Source organism: Triticum urartu, chromosome 2A (genome assembly GCF_056163025.1).
Source record: "Triticum urartu cultivar PI428250 chromosome 2A, HENAU_Tu73, whole genome shotgun sequence".
Classification (NCBI taxonomy): domain Eukaryota; kingdom Viridiplantae; phylum Streptophyta; class Magnoliopsida; order Poales; family Poaceae; genus Triticum; species Triticum urartu.
Genome location: NC_141874.1, coordinates 174,098,981 through 174,119,114, shown reverse-complemented (window position 1 = coordinate 174,119,114; position 20,134 = coordinate 174,098,981). Strand labels below are relative to the sequence as shown.

Below are 20,134 nucleotides of genomic sequence, written 5' to 3'. Positions count from 1 at the left end.
TGTTCATGGGGAGGCAACGGAATGCGTCGTGTTCATCGGGAGCCAACGAAACGTGTGTTGTTCATCAGGAGCCAACCGGCTTGGACGGAACAGGCGATGGAAACGAGGCCTAGCATACCGCAGAACGGAGGAAACAGCCTTGTGTTCGACAGACCACGGTGGAAACGGGATCCTGTTCATCGGGAGGGGTCTGGCGTACCGCAAAACGGAGGAAACAGACCTCCTACGGTCAAAACGGGGTCCTGTTAATCGGGAGGGGTGTGGCGTACCGCAAAATGGAGGAAACAGACTTGTGTTGGGCGCTACGGTTGAAACGGGGGTCCTATTCATCGGGAGGGGTGTGGCGTACCGCAAAATGGGACTCCACGGGATACTGTTCATCTCCACCGTCGACTGCCTCCATGGGCTACTGTTCATCCACCGTCGACCTCCTCCAGCCTCCACCTGCGACTGTTCATCCACGGTCTCCTGTTCATCCAGCCTCCACCGCGTGCTCCTCCGCCAGCTACTGTTCAACCAGCCCTCTCCATGGGGGTCCCGTTAAACCACCCCTCCATGGGCTATTGTTCATCCAGCCCTCTCCATCGGGGTCCTATTCAACCACCCCTCCATGGGCTACTATTTATCCAGCCCTCCACCGGCTACTGTTCATCCAGACCTCCACGGGGTCATGTTCATCTACCACCTCAATCGATCGGGGTACTGTTCATCCAACGACAACGACCTCTACTACCACGGGTTCATGTTCATCCAACCCCCCACCGGGAACTGTTCATCCAAACCCCCTCAACAACGCTCACTGTTCATCCAAGGAAGGAGGCTGCAGTGTTCGATCGGCTTCAGTTAGCAGCAGTAGCAAAGGAATCACTCGGGTTTAGCTAACAACAAGGGATCAATCGATCGCTCGGGTTCAGTAACACGTAGCCTGCAGTGCAATCGCTCGGGTTCAGTTAGAGCCCAACGCCTCGATCGGGTTCAGTTAGAGCGCAACGCCTCGCACACACGCACAGACGTATGAGAGAAACGTGCATCGCTCGGCCCCCGACCACCCACCATAACCGGGAACTCCCCCGATATTTTCCCCACCCTCGCTTCTACCATGGTTTTCTCCGTCATGGACGGCCCAAAGAATGTCATGCAGCTGCGTCTCCGGCCCGCCCAGGATGAAAACCCATTTTCTGTCATGATTTTTTGTCATAGAAGTAGGAGCCCACCACATCTATGATGATACCGGGTTTTGTCACAATTATCGTCATAGAAGTGTCATAAGTATGACAGGAAAAAATTTCGTTCGGCCCAAAATGTAACGGATGTGTATTTTTTTTGTAGTGAGAGGCAAGCAGTGGTAGTGAGGGTAGATGTCAGTGCATCTAGTGCCACCCCTAGTTGGTTTTGGAGTATTGACGACAAACTTGGTTGAGGGACTAATGTGTTTGTGAGAATTGCAGGATAACACAGGTAGTAGTCCCATATTGATTCGATTTACCTACTAGAGATGATCCCTAAAAATGTGTGAAGACACTGAAGACAATGGTGGTCTATGAAGATATTCACAGTGAAGATTATGACATGAGAAGACATTCACATGAAGACTATGGAGTGCGAAGACATGGTTGTTTTGTAGTTTCTTTTTCTTCTTTTTTGAGTCATAGGAACCACCGCACTGTTAAGTAGGGTCCAAGTGAACAAAGTCAGAGTGACTGATGTGATGCTCAACCAAATCCTATGTCTTCGTGCGAAGACAATTAGAGCAAATCTTATCCAGAGCGGGATGAGTCAGCTTTAATTGTAGCCCAAGTCAAGCTCTCGCGTGTGTTTGAAATCTGACTGTTGGACACGTGTCAGTTCCTTAGTGACCCAGGGTCATTTTGGACAAATCAGGTCGGGTTGCCTCCTAGCTATAAATAGCCCACCTCCTACACCATAAATTGGTGGCTGTTCAGAGTTAGTGCACGGCTTTTGTCCTTTCAGAGCAACCCACCTTCGAAGCATTTGAGAGAGAGATCCTTGCGAGGACAAAGCCCTAAACACCCAGAGCCAAAGTATTTCTGTCCGCGTGATCTGAAGACTTGTTACACTTGAGGACTGTGAATCCTCCAGCCGGTTAGGCATCGCGTTCTGAGCATCCAAGAGTTATTGTGGATCACCGGGGAACGAAGTCTGTGAAGGTTTGGAAGTCTACCTTGAAGACTTACCAGAGTGATTGGGCGAGGACTGTGTGTCCTTAGCTCAAGGGGAATAAGGTGAATACACTGTCTTCTGAGTTGAATCTCAGCCTCCCTAACCAGACGTACAGTTGTCACAGCAACTTGAACTGGTCTACCAAATCCTTGTCTTCACCAAGCTACTGGTTTTATCCTTCACTTCCCTTTACTTTACAATTTGTCTTCGTGAAGTCATTGCTTGCCTGTATGATCTGATTGACTTCACTGAGTGAAGACTGTTTACAGTTTGGCTTCATACTGTCTTCCATCCTGATCCATACTACCTAGCTGCTGATAGTCTTCGTGCTTTCACTTCATTGCTTACTTGACTATGGCTTGCCTAGTGTAGTCTACCTTCCGCTGCACATCAATAGGATCATTTCTACTGTTTGTCTTCGAAGCCCCTGTGTTTTGAAGACTTTCATAAAAATTGCATATTCACCCCCCTCTAGTCGATAACTAGCACTTTCAATTGGTATGAGAGCAAGGTGCTCCCTTGTTCTGTGTGATTCGGTTTAACCACCTAGAGTTTTAGCTATGTCGACTACAGGGACAATCAAGGTCTCCGCTGCGTGCCCCATTTTTGATGGTCATGATTATCCCCGATGGAAGGCTATGATGAGGAAGCACCTTCTTTCTATGGATAGTGAGCTTTGTACTGTCATGGAGATTGGTCTCACCGATTTATGTAAGATGGCACATGCTGACGATATTCAGAAATACACTTTTCTGGATACGAAGGCGAAGGCTGTTATATGCTCCTGTCTGTCAAGAGACGAGTTCAGGCGCGTCATGCATCTCTGCAATGCAAAGCTTATATGGGACCGGATCTCTCACTTCTACGAAGGTCATCGAACATGTCAGGACCCATGGTTCCTTGAATTCAAGGAGTCACTCAAAACAATGACTCACGAACCTGAGCCATCTTCTCCTACCTATTGCTTCATGGCACGCGGTGCCAAGGTAAACTCACGCGATGCTTACTTTCAAACATCAAGTGAAGATGACTCTGACTGTGAATCTAAACCTAGCTACAAAACACTTGCTAAAATTGCAACAGAACAACAAAATGCTATGAAACATATTCAAAAGTTGCTAGACAAAAGCGATGACCTATTGGACGCGGAAATAACTCAAACTCAGTCCTTAATTGAAGACATTAAAAATCTTCATGTTAAGTACGAGGAACTTGAAAGTCGCAGAGAAACGCTCTCAACTACACATGAAAAGCTCGCCTATGATTATCTTCAAAGGAAGCAAGAGCTTGAGAACTTGAGATCGGCTCATGAAGATCTTCAAAAGGAGAACGAGTCACTCCGCACTCACTAGATCAGTTCCGCTCAGGAAGACTTTGAGCCACCATGTTTAAAATGTTTTGAGCGTGGTAATGTTGTTTTTGTTGCTGGATGTTCTACTGCAGCTACTTTTGCTATGTCTTCAACTGCTGATGTGGAAACTAACCCCTCTTCTGAGGATACCACTACTTTTGCTGTTGAGAATGCCAGGCTGAAGACATTGCTTGAAACAGGGATGTACAAAAGGCTCAAAGGGCATCAGACACTGTGTGATGTCCTTAAGAAACAGATTCTGAACCGAAACCCTAGGAAAGAGGGTGTTGGGTTCGAGAGGAAAATAAATGTTGATGGTTCATACTGGAAGCCTGAGCAGTACCCCAAAACCACATGAGTTGTTGCAAAGGAACCTTCATTAGATCCATCTACCTTATCTAGCTTCACTTGTGTAACCCTATTATCATTGATGAATCCTTTGATGCAAACTATAAACTTTTTAAGAATCAGAATGGTGAAGTGTTTGCCAGGTATATTGGTACTAACTCCAGGAATGGACCACCCGTGAAGCAGATCTGGGTGCCCAAAAGTTGTATTGAGAAACTTCCTATGAATGTCATCGTGACACCACCAGGGAAGAAGACAAACCCCAAACCAAAGGCTTCATACAGACAGAGGACTCACCAAAGTCACCCTAAAGCCAATGTTTTGTAGGGAAATGATACTCAGACTTATGAATGTGAGCGTGTTTCGTCAAACCGCTATGTTCATAAGACCAAGAACTATTCTGCTTATTCTTATGAGTATTATTCACCACCTGCAAGGCTATTTGCTAGGGCTCCAATGCCGAAGTACTCAAATGCTACACTTAGACTCATTGCTTCTAAGCCACCCCTGAAGATGTGGGTGGTTAAGAAAAATTAACTCTCTTTTGCAGGGAAAGGTCTCCAGCCGGAAATCAAAGGCATCTAATGCTTATGCTGGGGACCTAAAACATCTTGTGGGACGCAATATAAAATGTCCAAATGGTCTTATTATGTATTTCGTCCCAGGATTCCTAGACAAACATCCTATTTATCCTAACCAAGACCTAAACTTTCATAATCCGCTTGTTCGTCAAATGTTTATGCTTCACAATACCCTTGGTGAAGCCTATCCCCCAAACTGCACTATAGGGTATGACTTCAAAGGCTTCAGAATGGATTATGGACAGTGGATGCAGTAACCACATGACTGGTGATCGAAGTCTTCTCATGGATTCAACCCACCGTCCATCTGACAAGAGTCACATCACATTTGCTGACACTGGTAAAAGCAAGGTATTGTGTCTAGGTAGAGTTGCAATCTCAAAGGATCAACACATGGATAAAGTTATGCTTGTTGAATCCCTTGTTTCAACTTAATGTCTATCTCAATGCTGTGTGATCTGAACATGATTGTGATCTTTGGAAAATATCGTTGCCTTGTTCTTATGGAATCTGACAAGTCTCTAGTCTTTGAAGGGTATCGAAAACACGATCTGTACATGGTAGATTTCTCAGCAAGACCACAGTTGGTCATATGTCTTCTAGCAAAAGCTTCAGAGTGTTGGCTCTAGCATGGGAGGCTAGGGCATGCTGGTATGATGAACTTGTACACTCTCGCGAAGAAGAAGCATGTCGTAGGCATCGAGGGCGTCAAGTTCACACTGGTACAGCGACATCCTAAACAAACGGTTTAAAACCCCATTCCGCGATGGCATTTGGAACCGTCGCCAAGTGAGTGTGGGCGATAGGGGGGTCCTTCCCACACGACCCAAAAATCATCGGGGATAGGCCCTCCTGGGACCCAGGCTGGGGTCGTGTGCGATCGGGCAAGGCATGGAAACCCAATCATTTCCGTAGGTATGTACATTCCACACGCTGAATCCCAGAAATAATTTCCGTAGGTATGTACATCCCACACGGTGAATCCCAGAAATTATTTCCGTAGATATGTACATCCCAGAAGGTGAATCCCAGAAATCATTTCTGTAGGTATGTACATCCCACACGGTGAATCCCAGAAAATCATTTCCGTAGGTATGTACATCCCACACAGTTCTTTGTGTGGAAACGTTTGTGCAAGGTGGCCTAATGCAAACAGTTCGCTACCGGAAGCCGTGTGTGATTGTTAGTTGATCGAACATGCCTACTTTCTAGAAACCGTGCGGGTTGTTTGAGTTCATCGCCCACGGTGCTGTCTGAGTAACTGATAATCCCCAAGTGAAGGGAATCATCGTAGCAATTCCCAATGGTGGAAGTGATAAGTATGGAGTGTCGAACCCACAAGGAGCTAAAGGTAAGATCAATATTATCTCAAGCCCTATCTGCCACTGATACGACTCTACGTACACCGAACGTTTGCTTCCAACTAGAAACGAGAAATAAAACTACGTTGTGGGTAAGAAGAGGATAACTTTGCATGATATCGGAGAGCTAAAACATAAAAGTAGGTTATGTTATCAAAAAGTTAGAATATATTACTAAATATTATAAATAGCGAGTGTGGAATAATGATGGATCGGTGTGCGGAATTGTCTTAGGCAATTGTTAACAAGACCGGTGGTCGTCATTGCAATTTCATATGAGGGAGAGGCATAAGCTAACATACTTTCTCTTCTTGGATCATATGCACTTATGATTGGAACTCTAGCAAGCATCTGCAACTACTAAAGATCATTAAGGTAAAACCCAACCATAGCATTAAAGCATCAAGTCCCCTTTATCCCATACGCAACAACCCCCTTACTCGGGTTTATGCTTCTATCACTCAAGCAACCCACTATAAGTGAATCATGAACGTATTGCAACACCCTACAACGGGAATCCCTCACGCTTGCGTGACACGGAGGGCACCATAGGACAGCACCAAAATAAAACATACATCTCATACCAATCTAGATCATCAATCAATCCAAAGACAAAGGATATCTACTCAAAACACCATAGGATGGCAACACATCATTGGATCATAATATGTGGCATAAAGCACCCTGTTCAAGTAGGGATTACAGCGGGGTGCGGGAGAGTGGACCGCGTAAAAGAGATGAGGATAGTGATGATGATGGAGATGTTGACGAAAATGATAACCGCGGCAATGATTCCCCCCCCCCCCAATGGCACTCCGACGCCACCGAGAGAGAGGAGGAGAGGTTCTCCCCCTTGTGCTTCCTCCTCCATGGACTCCCCCTGGATGGGGAGAGGTTCTCCCTATGGTCCTTGGCCTTCATGGTGATGATGGCCCCTCCGGGATCCTCCTCCATAGCCTCTGGTGATGATGGCCCCCTCCGGCAGGGTGCCAGAGAGGGCCTAGATTGATTTATCGTGGCTACAGAGGCTTACGGAGGCGGAACTTCCGATCTAGGTTATTTTATGGAGGTTTGGGCATTTATAGGATAGGTTGGCGTCGAGACCAAGTCAAGGGGCCCCACGGGAAGTCCACGAGGCATAGGGGCGCGCCCCCACCCTCATGGGGTCCACGAGACTCCCCTTCGGTAGATTTTTGTTCCAGTATTTTTTATATTTTCCAGAAAAATTCTCTGTTGATTTTCATCGCATTCCGAGAACTTTTATTTCTGCACAAAAACAACACCACAGTAGTTCTGCTGAAAACATCGTCAGTCCGGGTTAGTTCTAATCAAATCATACCAAAATCATATAAAACTATTGTAAACAAGGCATGAATACTTCATAAATTATAGATACGTTGGAAACGTATCAGTAACCGTTTGCAATAGAAAACCCCAATAAGCAGGGTAATTAGCCTATTATTGATAATCCATATACTAATCAAACTGATATTTCTTATAAAGCACGCCAGATATTTCATATCCGTATAAAAGCAACCAGGATTTCATAATCGAATTACATCAGATAGCTTCGGCACTCAGTTACGCCATTACACAACAGCACCAAGTTTCACATGCAGCATCAAAAACCTTTGGAAAGTAGCATCATACACGGTAAATAGATAGATGAATCTCATGTGGGAAACTGCAGAAGCGGAAGGTAAATATTGAGCCTTCAGTGATGTTGAATGTCCTTGCAACTTTAGGCGAGTGGCTATGGATAATTGCCCGCCCAACCTTCGTCCTCTTCAGCAAGACTTCAATATTGTACCATGGGTGTTGAATGAATACCTTCCTCACCTCTTGACCATGCAGGTGGTTTGAGAGGTAATCATCGGTGAACTGCTTTGTGAAGTACTGAAAACAAAGGTATGCATAAATCGTTGTTGTAAATTTTGAAATGGGGCCAGGGGTAAAAACAAGGTAAAAGAGTTGGTACCATCCTATAGTTGACTGATGTCTTCTTCATTGTGCAAACAAAGATCTTGCTGTTATTCGTTGCAAGTTTCTTCATCCTAACAATCTTTCTGAGTTTCTTGACTTGACTGATATTCATGGACATATCATTTCCCCATATGCAAAATGCGTCGAACAGTGGGTCTAAGCCTCTGACAGCAGGACCTACATGTGCAAGACCAAATTGTAAGAAACCTAAATATTAGAATGATTCCTGCAACTGCACAATAATGTGCTATTAGCCAAAGGACCCTGCTTGAACAAACCTCGATGGTAAACCGCAGTGTCTCCCATTGTTTCCTTGCAACACACAAAAGGAAGATCTTGATCAGGTTAACTGAGAGTTGCCATACTATCAATAGAATATTTATTGAGTACAACCAAATTCGATTGGTGTCACATGCATAACAATACAAAATTGTACCCATAGCAAATGAAAATCAAATTGCAGAACTGAACCAAACCATTAAATGGAAAGCAGAACAAATGAACCAAAATAGTTAACTTAGCATGACATTGCAGAATAGAAACAAGTACTAGAAGATAAGACAGTTAGCAAAACAAAGAATGCTTGAGAACAGTACTACGAAATGTAGCAATTGTTGGACCAAAGTGTTAACTGAACATTACATTTCAGAGGATCAAACTATTAAATGAACATCAGATTGCATATTAACATTACAGAGGACAAGTCACTAGAAGGCACTTGTGGTGGCCTAGAGAAAACATCACAAACTGTATTTTAAAGTAGACAACCACGCGACGGTGTCGACGGTGGCCTAGAAGACGAGGTGCTCCTCCAAGATCTGGCGGTCGACATGCACGACATCCATAGCGACCTCGTTCATGCATGCGGACGCATGCTACCCAGCTCCACATTATACTGCGTGTAAAATGGTTGTGGGTGGCGCTTAATTGGAGGAGGGGGCAGTGATTTCGGTGGAAGGTGTCGCTCCATCAGTCGGGGCATGTGGGATGGGAAAGCAGGAGATGGTGTGGGTGGGGTGTGGATTACCTAACCATATCGACGAGGCTGCGTAGCAAGAAGAAGAGTCGGCAGCGAGGAGGACGCGTAGCAACAACAAGGGTCGCGGGCGAGGAGGCGGCGCTGCAAGAAGAAGGGTCGCTGGCGAGGAGGCGGCGCTGCAAGAAGAAGGGTAACCGACGAGGAGGCTGAGCTGCCAGTAAGCAGCAGTGAATGTTTGAACTTGGAAAGCAAGGAGGAACAGTGGAAATGTGGCTTTTGGTAGGAGGGAAGGGGCGGGGAGATAGATATTTCCGCGGTGGCAAAACAATTTCGCTCGGTGCCACAAGAAACAATCGTGCAAGTGTGGTTCAAGCGGGGGCGGTGATCTGTAGACGACGAAGCTTCCTGCGTAAGCCAGACAAGACGGTGCACCAAGATATTTTATATCGCATCCCACACGATTCTTTCTAGTAAATTTTTTAAGGTATACCCAAATTTTTCATTATGTTGAAATACAAAATGGTGTTATGGACGAAAAGGCTGGTGTTTGAATTGCTAGAACATTTACGTACAGTGAACATGCAACTAGTACATGAGTGTCGTGTTTAAATTTGGAATTATTCCGGGTTCGTTTGGCATTTTTATGAATTAATTGAGTTTCTGGGCATTTAATGTGCATAATTAAAATTTGAACTACAAGCACATGCTCCAATGCACCAAAGTTTGCTGAAAAATCACATGTGTTTCTTTGGGTGAATTTATAGGTCCCATGCAAGAAATGGGAATAAAATTCAAACATCTGGGTGTCGTGGCTTGATGACCCACAAGTGTACGGGATCTATCGTAGCCTTTTCGATAAGTAAGAGTGTCGAACCCAACGAGGAGCAGAAGGAAATGATAAGCAGTTTTCAGTAAGGTATTCTGTGCAAGCACTGAAATTGTCAGTAACATATAGGTTTGTGATAAGGTAATTTGTAAGGAGTACCAAGTAATAAAAGTAAATAAGGTGTAGCAAGATGGCCCAATCCTTTTTGTAGCAAAGGACAAGCCTGGACAAACTCTTATATGAAGGGAAGTGCTCCCGAGGACACATGGGAATTATCGTCAAGCTAGTTTTCATCATGTTAATATGATTCGCGTTCGGTACTTTGATAATTTGATACGTGGGTGGACCGGTGCTTGGGTACTATCCTTACTTGGACAAGCATCCCACTTATGATTAACCCCCATTGCAAGCATCCGCAACTACAACAGAAGTATTAAGGTAAACCTAACCATAGCATAAAACATATGGATCCAAATCAGCCCCTTACGAAGCAATGCATAAACTAGGGTTTAAGCTTCTGTAACTCTAGCAACCCATCATCTAATTATTACTTCCCAATGCCTTCCTCTAGGCCCAAACAATGGTGAAGTGTCATGTATTCGGTGTTCACATGACACCACTAGAGGGATGACAACATACATCTCATCAAAATATCGAACGAATATCAAATTCACATGACTACTTATAGCAAGACTTCTCCCATGTCCTCAGGAACAAATGTAACTACTCACAAAGCATATTCATGTTCATAATCAGAGGGGTATTAATATGCATAATGGATCTGAACATATGATCTTCCACCAAGTAAACCAACTAGCTTCAACTACAAGGAGTAATCAACACTACTAGCAACCCACAGGTACCAATCTGAGGTTTGTATACAAAGATTGGATATAAGAGATGAACTAGGGTTTGAGATGAGATGGTGCTGGTGAAGATGTTGATGGAGATTGACCCCCTCCCGATGAGAGGATTGTTGGTGATGACGATGGTGATGATTTCCCCCTCCCGGAGGGAAGTTTCCCCGGCAGAACGGCTCTACCGGAGCCCTAGATTGGTTCCGCCTCGTGGTGGTGGAGTTTCTTCCCGAAAGCTTGCTTATGATTTTTTTTCTCGACGAAACAATACATATAGCCAAAGATGGGCAGCAGAGGCCCACCAAGGGGCCCACGAGGCAGGGGGCGCGCCCCCCACCCTCATGGATGGTGGGTGGCCCCACTCTGGTACTTTCTTCGCTCAATATTTTTTATATTCTGAAAATAACTCCCCTGGAGTTTCAGGACTTTTGGAGATGTGCAGAGTAGGTCTCTAATATTTGCTCCTTTTCCAGCCTAGAATTCCAGCTGCCGGCATTCCCCCTCTTCATGTAAACCTTGTAAAATAAGAGAGAAAAGGCATAAGTATTGTGACATAATGTATAATAACAGCCCATAATGCAATAAATATCGATATAAAAGCTTGATGCAAAATGGACGTATCAACTCCCCCAAGCTTAGACCTTGCTTGTCCTCAAGCGAAAGCCGAAATCGAAAAATATGTCCACATGTTTAGAGATATAGGTGTCGATAAAATAAAATACAGACATGAGGGCATCATGATCATCCTTAGAACAACAACATATATATATATTGTCATATGATCTCTTATGCTAAAGTGACAATTCATTCACAGTTTCAAGTATGAATTATAAACTTCATTGAAAACTAACAAACTATAATCTCAGTAATTGAAGCAATTGCAATTTATCATAACATAGGAAAGAGTCAATATAAGAGCTTTTCAGCAAGTCCACATACTCAACCATTGTTTTCTCCGCACTAATAAGTCATACATATTTAAAGAGCAATTTTTATTGCTTGCACCGATGACAACTTACTTGAAGGATCTTACTCAATACATAGGTAGATATGGTGGACTCTCATGGCAAAACTGGGTTTAAGGACATTTGGAAGCAGTAGTATATCTACTTGGTGCAAAGAAATTGGCTAGCATGAGAGGGAAAGGCAAGCTCAACATGTTGGATGATCCATGACAATATAATTTATCTCAGATGCAAGAGAACATAACCCATTACGTTGTCTTCCTTGTCCAACATCAACTTTTTAGCATGTCATATTTTAATGAGTGCTCACAATCATAAAAGATGTCCAAGATAGTATATTTATATGTGAACCTCTCTTTCTTTATTACTTCCTATTAATTGAAACGATGACCAAAACTATGTTTGTCAATTCTCAACAATTTTTATTCATCATACTCTTTATATGTGAGCTCATTACTCTCCACAAGATCCATATGATCCCTTTATTTCTTTTTATTTCTTCTCTTTTATTTTATTCCCTCAAGATCATAGCAAAATAATCAAGCCCTTGACTCAACACTAATCTTTATTATATATAGCTCACAGACTCGATTACATCGGAAGATCATAAAGCAAAACTCACAACTAGATCATACTAAAACTTTATTCTACTAGATATTATCAAAAGGATCGAACTAAGAAAAACGGTAAAGATAAAAGTGATGGTGATACGATACCGGGGCACTCCCCCAAGCTTGGCAGTTGCCAAGGGGAGTGCCCATACCCATGTGTTTATGTCTCCCTCTTCGTAGGTGGTGATGTGATATTCTTGGCGATGATGCCCTCAAGATACAATTCTCTTCTTCAAGCTTCTTGACTTGCTGCTTGAGGCCCATTATTTCTTTTCGGAGCTTTCCCGTGACGACTAAAGCTCCTTTCACCCATGGATGTTGCATAGATGCGGGAGAACAAGTACCACTCTTTTTCATATTTTCATAAGAAAGAAATCTTACTTTGGAAGGGATGACCGAGTTTGTAATGGCTGAGCAGTTCCCCCACCGTTAATCCAGATCGGAAATGAGAAGTAACTTCTTGATCCTCTTCCATGGCATCTATTCTTTTCAAGTCGGCCTCCATCTCTTCTTCCGTTGACGGCCCAAAGTGGTCAGCATCACTATTTGCTCTTAGTCCCGGTGTCGGATGAGACACCCAACTCTCCCCGACTGACTCTTGAGAAGACATCTTGCTCCGAATCTGCAGCAGAAACAGCTCGAAACAAGAACATGAGATATTTGCGTGATACGGTGGTCAAAACCTACGGGAGGTTATATAATGAATTTTTACCGACTAAAAGAAGTATCATGCAAGAAAACGGAGTCCGGAGAGCGCACAAGGTGCCCACGAGGCAGGGGGCGCGCCCTCCACCCTCGTGGATGCCTCGTGTCCTTCCCGAACTACTTCTTATTTTCCTATTTTCTTAAATACTAGTTGACCCGTTGCGCCAAATGGCGCAGAGACCCGCTAAAGCCATGTTGTCGATGAAAATAGTTTCATTTTGCAAGAACCTCTTCTATATTGGCAGTACAAAGCTCATGTGTTAAACCATGTTATATTGAAAATATGGTTATCACGGTGCAAAATCTGAGTTTAAAAAATTATATTTGTATAACATGTACAAACCAGCTAAGTAAACATTGTTTTAGTTGAAAATATGGTTATCGTGATTAGATATCTGAGTTTGAAAAAAACATATTGAAAAGAAAATTCATGCTTTAGTTGGTTTAGTTGTGAGCAAGCACATATGGTAACAAATTTAACCCCTCTTAATAAAACAGAATGAAGGCTTGCGTCTACAATAAGATGCATAATAACTTTACCCCTTGTGCCAAATGGCACAAGGTCTCATTTCAAATAAAGAGTTATTTGACAATAAATGCTTGACAAATTGGCAACAATAAGGATCCTTTTAATAGTGAAAATTGAGAGAAACATAGCTTCAAACTATGTAATAGAGTTTTCAAAATGATGGCATTCTCTCTATATAATTTTGCTATGTAGGCTGGAACTTAGGAATCCATGTCACGTTTTGTCCTTGATACGTTGTCCGTAACTCTCCCTCCCACTCTGGATCCATAGCATTTTGTCCTTCATAGCCCCTTTATAGGTCAGATGCAATGTAATTCCTTCATTTTTTAAAGAAGCTGAACAAACAATGCCTTGCACCACATTTGTCATCTCTTTAGTGATGGATCCACTCTATAGCCATATCTTATCTTTTGAAGGCAACTGGACAAACAATGCCCAGCGCCATGTTTATAACATGTTGTTCTACTGTAATAGAAGTGCAGACATGAAATGAGGAATCAATTGAAGAAACAAGGACATATTGGTCTGCTGCAATGGAAGGCAAACCAAGATTGACAAGTACCACACCAGGAACAAAAGTTTATAACATAGATAGAAGTGACAATAAACAACAAGTTTTTCAAGATTTACAATGAACAACATGATTTGGCTTCTTGCTCTTAAATAGAAACAATCTGCAGCTCTAAAATACACTCTCTTATGGGAAGTAAAACTGATAATGCTCACCTAACATGTACAAAACCGAGATCAACCATGTAATTATTGCCTGCTAGATTAGTATTTTAGTTATCCTCGTCCAACAAAGAGGAGTCCATGTTTGCAAGAACTATCACTTCATTCATATTTCCCAGCAAAATAGGGTCAGATGCAACACTTATAAACCATTGTCTAATGGTAAAGGAAGTAATGAACTAATGAACACACAAATTCTTAAATCAACCTCCACAACATCATCTGCAGAAAACTTTACAAAAGGAAAGGGCGATCTCTTTTATCATACCAGAGGTACATCAAGTATGTTTCATTTGCATACAATAGAAAAAGAGGCTTAACCCAACTGAAAGGTGGACAATCCAGAAAGACTGATGAACATCAACTATATTGACTTTTGTAGTCCAGGCATACCAGAAGTACCTAATTCAACATCCAGATTCTCTAAATTTGCCTAACAAGAAGATAACAGAATATATGTTAATACACTAAATGGCAGTAGGGACTATTCGAAAGGATATGTGGTCTAGATGCAACCTAGATGCCCTCGTCAGTACAAGCAGAGGTGGTCGTCATAGTGACATCCAAGGATGGTCGCTCAGAACTAATGATTCATCGCACATTAATTACTAAACCACCGTCGCTAGTTTCCTAATCGGGCTACAGAGCTCTTTCTATGTCATCAATCTCAACTACTGCATCGTCCTGACCACTGTCACTGCCAGTCAAATCGAACCAAAAATCAGAAATATTTAGTGAGAAACGACACCTGCTAAGAATGTCCGTGAGCTCACAGTATTATTATGGTGACTGCCTTATCAAAATAACGATGTGAATTAACTGCATCTTTATCTTTATAAACATTTTTTCAGGTACCTCAATATTCACAACAACTATCATGGTCAGGTGTTTAATTTGAGCAGGAAAAAAAGCTGGAATATGCACGAGTAAAAATCTACAAATGCAGGCAAATCAAAATATTCTATGCATTAATAGCTTGAAACACTACATAGCTCTTTCTCTGCCATCAATCTCAACAACTGCGTCGTCCTGACCACTGTAACTGCTAGTCAAATCAAACCAAAAATCAGAAATATTGTAGTGAGAAATGACACCTGCTAAGAATGTCCGTGAGCTCACAATATTAGTTTGGTGATTGCCTTACCAAATAACGATGTCAATTAACTGCATCTTTATCTTTATCAACCATTTTTCAGGTACCTCAATATTCACAACTGTCATGGTCAGGTCAACTTAGGTGGTTAATTTGAGCAGGAAAAAAGGTGGAATATGCATGATAAAAATCTACAAATGCAGGCAAATCAAAATCTTATCTGTATTAATAGCTTGAAACACTACAGTCCTATATTATTGCAGTCAATACCTTGTCTCAAACTGAACTATATGTAGCAATTTTAACTGCGTACCACAGCAAACATCACCAACTATTTCGTTGATTGGATTCTCAGGATTAGCAACAATGAAAGGTGTGTGCAGATGAGCGAGCCAATAACATTTTACCAGCATGAAAAAAAAGAATATACGCATAAACTGGAAGACACTTCAGACCAGTTCCAAATGCTTCTCTGGGTCTTACATCCATCGGTTAATCCGTGAGAAGGAGAACGGAGAAAAACAAAGTGCAGATCTTAGTCTCTAAGGCATTTCATCAAGCACGTAAAGATCTAAAGATGAAGCGGTTCTGGATTTGGGTTGGGAAATTGGCCGAGCAATTATGACCAGGTTGCACCAATAAGTCCTTGCCAAGATGTAAATTATCCGGTTAATAGAAATGGTATACCTTCGTAAATAACCTACCCTATTTAAACAAATAAATTTGTAATATGTTATTAATCGAGACAAAGTGAAATGGCAAGGTCTTCAGAAACATCCAGCCGACAGTCTCAAATTGGAGGCTTGAATTAAAAAAGGATCTTCAACTACTTCAACACAAGATCAAAGACAAGTATTCCACCTTGTTCAAGCAGGCTGTCAGGTAAATTTTTAAATGATTCTCATGTTGCCCAAAACTGAAATTGGATAAGGGATCTGCCCCATTAGCTTAGATCTTTTTTCTTTTGTTTTTGTTTTATCCTTTCCCTTTGTAACATGTTGTTTTTTAATGAAAATATACCATAGAACTATTGTTCTATGATTTGTGGTTCAAAAAAAAAGTGAAATTACCTAAAGGCTATGTCCATCTTCTTCAGTCCTATTCACACTGAGAGGAAATAACAGAAAACTCACAAACATGACAAAAAATAGATCTTCTTGAGTCCTATTCATATGTTCATATGTACCAATGGATGGTTTTTGTATATAAATAGAAAACTTGAAGGCACATGTTCTAGTTTTCTTTATTTACCGGAACACCATAGAGATCACATGCCTATAGTTTGTCGTGCAAGATTCTGCAAGTTAATACCTAGAGCGACATTTCACTACAACAATCAATGGATAATGTATTTGACTAAAGTAGTACTATTATAGTGTCTATATTGCATCTTAAGAATTAATTGGATGTTTGTACAACAAATACTACTCATGAGCGTAACTTCCGCTCTAATTCTTCACCAACTTATCGAATATTATTCTAAAAAACCAAAGCGACAAATCTTGTTATTGTACATATGAGATGGCTTAAGTCCAAAGACTATATCATGCAGTGGCGTCTTTGTCATGTCATTGTCTAATGAAAGTGAAATTTCCATCAGTTCTACTAACTCATCACCAACTTCCTAAAGATCATTCCAAAACCCCAAAGTGAAGAGTTTTTTTACTGGAAATATGAGATAACTGAAGGAAATAGAAATATAGACTATCCTAGGTGGCAAAGTGTTTGGCTTGTTGTCATGTAATGTCAGATGAATGTTTTATGTACAACTATAGGTTTTATATAGCATTTAGTAGCACCGGGCACAACATACCTTAAACACGGCAATGTCCGATCAACAGCAGGAACAAACCACACAGATACATGTTATTTCCTTGATCACGGTAGCTAACCTTCACATCACCTGCAAGAGAACCATTAAAATATGGGTCCAGAAATCAAACGGGTATACGACCCAAAGAAGGAAAAATATGCATGTAACTTTGCACAAGATATTGAATGAAAGATACGATAACATCAATCTACAAATACGACTATGTATGGATTAACAACACTAACCACTGTATGTCTGAGTGAAAAAAATTGAATCACCAATGTAATTTGTTTATATAGCTATCAGGCTACAAACTACAATGCACGGATTGTCAAAGCTAATCTCTATGCGCATCACGTATTGAACAAGCGGGAAAATAATTAGTGACATGCATACAAAAAATTGGTCAGTATATATTAGATGAAAAATAGAAAGAAATAAAGAAAAATAGGAATCAACCTCGACACCTTGGGATTTGGATAATGTGGATATTCAATCTCAGCAGGACACTAAACCAATTCCAACTAATTTCCTTTTTGACATAAATTTTGGTGCAGATCGTCGCGCTAATTAGAAATCAAAGTTGTTAAATGACGAGATGAAGTTCAACAATGTCTTGAAAGTTTCCATGAGCATCATCACTATTTACTACTAACTGAAACAACAATGTATGAAACCAAAAAAACATTTTCTCTCACCTAAAACAAATTTGCTAATGTAGCCATAGCATATATGCAACAACCACTAGGCATGCATTTCCCAGAGCTGGCAACACTAACAAATAAGAGGTTGACACATACATGTGACAAGCTTCCGTCCCCTGCTGCTAGCAACATTAACGTCATTGTACGCGCTAGGGATTCCTTCCTTCATTGAAGTATGCAACTACCATCACCAAAAAACAAGGACCTACACCATTTTCCTCCCTCGTACATGTCACCCAACCTCGTCCCATTTTCCGACCTCCTTGATCTGCACCTCTACCATGGACATAACTCCCTTTATACCTGATGATGAGCGAATGTTAGAAGACGATGGGTGCACGAAGGAGACAAGGACAAAGGTTGGCAACATATATCAAGCAGAACCAAATAAGCAAGCTCACATTGACGAAGCAAATAATTCTTTTCACCAGAGTTCTCCTATAGCTTTGTCCTACTATCTTCTTTCCGGAACATATGCAGAACATCAACACAAATCACGACATTAAAATACATGACCATCAAGCATGAATTCCTTATCAACTTGTAATCCCCACAAACCAATGCCAATACCAACCCGAAAATTTCCATCACAAACACTATTTAGCCCCAATTTGAGGGACAAAGAATGAAATAGGGAAAAGGTTTGACCTTTTTAGGACTATAAACCAAATGTTGACCTCCTCTAAATTCTGAAGCGAAATGCAAACTTATTGTGTCTGCAACACCTAGCTAGCTAGCGCCTTGCTGCAGCACTAGCAGTCGTGGCAGCTTCCTCCGCTGTGAGCCATTGATGCACCCTGCTGATAACTTGATATACTCCTCTAAAGCCACATAAAATTAACATGTCCTTGGAAATTTGAAAAACAATTTACCACTCAAAAAACTTTGCAAGTAGCAACATAATATTATATTCAAAAGTACATTTTGTATGCCATGTTGAAAGACCAAGCTCATAATTCAAAAAAATATTTTCTAACAAATGAAGATGCATCTTTGAAAGTTTCTTAAAATGGAATTGGCAGGAAAAAATGCACTTGAATCTCAATGTTTTTTTCTAACAAATGAAGAGGCATCTCTGAAAGCTGCTGAAAATGGAATTGGCAGGAGAAAATTGCACTTGAATCTTCAGGTTTTTCCTTGAAGTTAGGTTAGTCTGCACCCTAGCAACACAAATTCAGATCTGCTATTGTTGCCGCGGGATCATTTGGCCCCATTTCATCTCCACCCCCTCCTAGTTGTGCGGACAACATCGGATTCCGACAACTCATAATTTAGCCAAGATAAACATGTTGATTGTGACCAAAAGATTCACATCAAATCAAAGTACATCTAAGAAAAACTGAAAAAAATAAAATTTCTCTTGAGATAAACATAAGAGAGTCCATCTATACAAAGGACATAGAGAGAGGGGGTAGGTGAAGCTCACCTTGTCACCGGCATCCTCTCCCTCTTCCTTGGAATGGACCACCTCGGCGAGACCCTACTGTCCAGCAGCCACCGTCACTGCCATTCCCCCTACCGCCGAGAGCTCTCGATGAGGTGGACCAGGCTGTGTCGATGGATGAGGGAGGGGAATAGTGGCATCGGAGAGAGAGAGAGAAAGAGGAGGGACTGGCAGCGCCACTGCAGCCTTAGCCACCGAGGCTCCGGTGGGGTGGCCGGATGAATGGCGGCGTTCCTCACCTGTGGACCACCTCGTCCAACCGCTGTCACCAACCCCGTGCTTTGCCGCCACTATTTTTACTGCTTGTATGGGATGTAGATCCGGGGAGGAGGAAGGAAGCAGAAGTGGCAGGAGGAGAGGGTGGGAATGGATGCGGTGGCGGACAAGGGAGGAGGCGGAGGAGTGAGGGATGTGGCTGCTGTGGATTGGGGCTAGGTCACCCACGACGTCCGCGAGACGCGCGTCACATGGGGACATGTCCATTTGCACCTGTGAATGGTTCACCCAGCCAATAGGAAGGCTGGACGAGCCCACCAGTCATGGACCTTAAGATATTATAGCGTAGTGAAAACCAGAGTAAACACCAGAGGTTTAGATCGGGCGGCTGAGACACATTGGTTGACCAAAATGACTTCCATCGAACGACCAACGAAGCTCCAAATTGGGGGAGCCTCCTGGGAGCGAGTTGGCTAGCCTCTTTATTGATTTAAATTCCAAAACGGAGAAAAATTGCCTTTAGAACTGTTTTGGAGTCAGTTTACTTACCATACCACATACCTATTCCTTTTCGGAGTTTGAAACGTTCTGAAAAGTGTCTCTTATGTATTCCTCCGGGTTTACGGTTTCAATAACATTGGTTTCAACATTTATAGGATTACCTGAGATATAATGTTTGATTCTTTGACCATTCACCACCTTTGGATTTGTGCCTTCGAAGTTGTTGATTTTTATGGCACCGGAATGATAGACCTCCTTGATAACGTAAGGACCTTCCCATTTAGAGAGAAGTTTGCCTGCAAAGAATCTCAAACGAGAGTTGTATAGCAATACATAATCACCTACATTAAACTC

The 20,134-nt window shown here is 42.1% G+C and overlaps 1 long non-coding RNA gene across 3 annotated transcripts; it reads right to left on the bottom strand.

The window, feature by feature from the left end:
• Positions 1 to 13,836: 13,836 nt before the first annotated feature.
• LOC125536553 (uncharacterized) lies at positions 13,837 to 19,496 on the bottom strand. Of its 3 annotated transcripts, none has more exons than XR_007295076.2 (3): positions 19,046 to 19,496; positions 17,614 to 17,922; positions 13,837 to 17,005 (listed from the first exon to the last, which is right to left on the bottom strand). It is a non-coding gene; the product is annotated as an uncharacterized LOC125536553 (long non-coding RNA). The 3 variants fall into 3 exon arrangements; XR_007295075.2 differs by having other exon boundaries at positions 17,716 to 17,922; positions 19,046 to 19,492; XR_007295077.2 differs by lacking the exon at positions 19,046 to 19,496 and adding an exon at positions 18,021 to 19,039 and having other exon boundaries at positions 17,716 to 17,922.
• Positions 19,497 to 20,134: the final 638 nt, after the last annotated feature.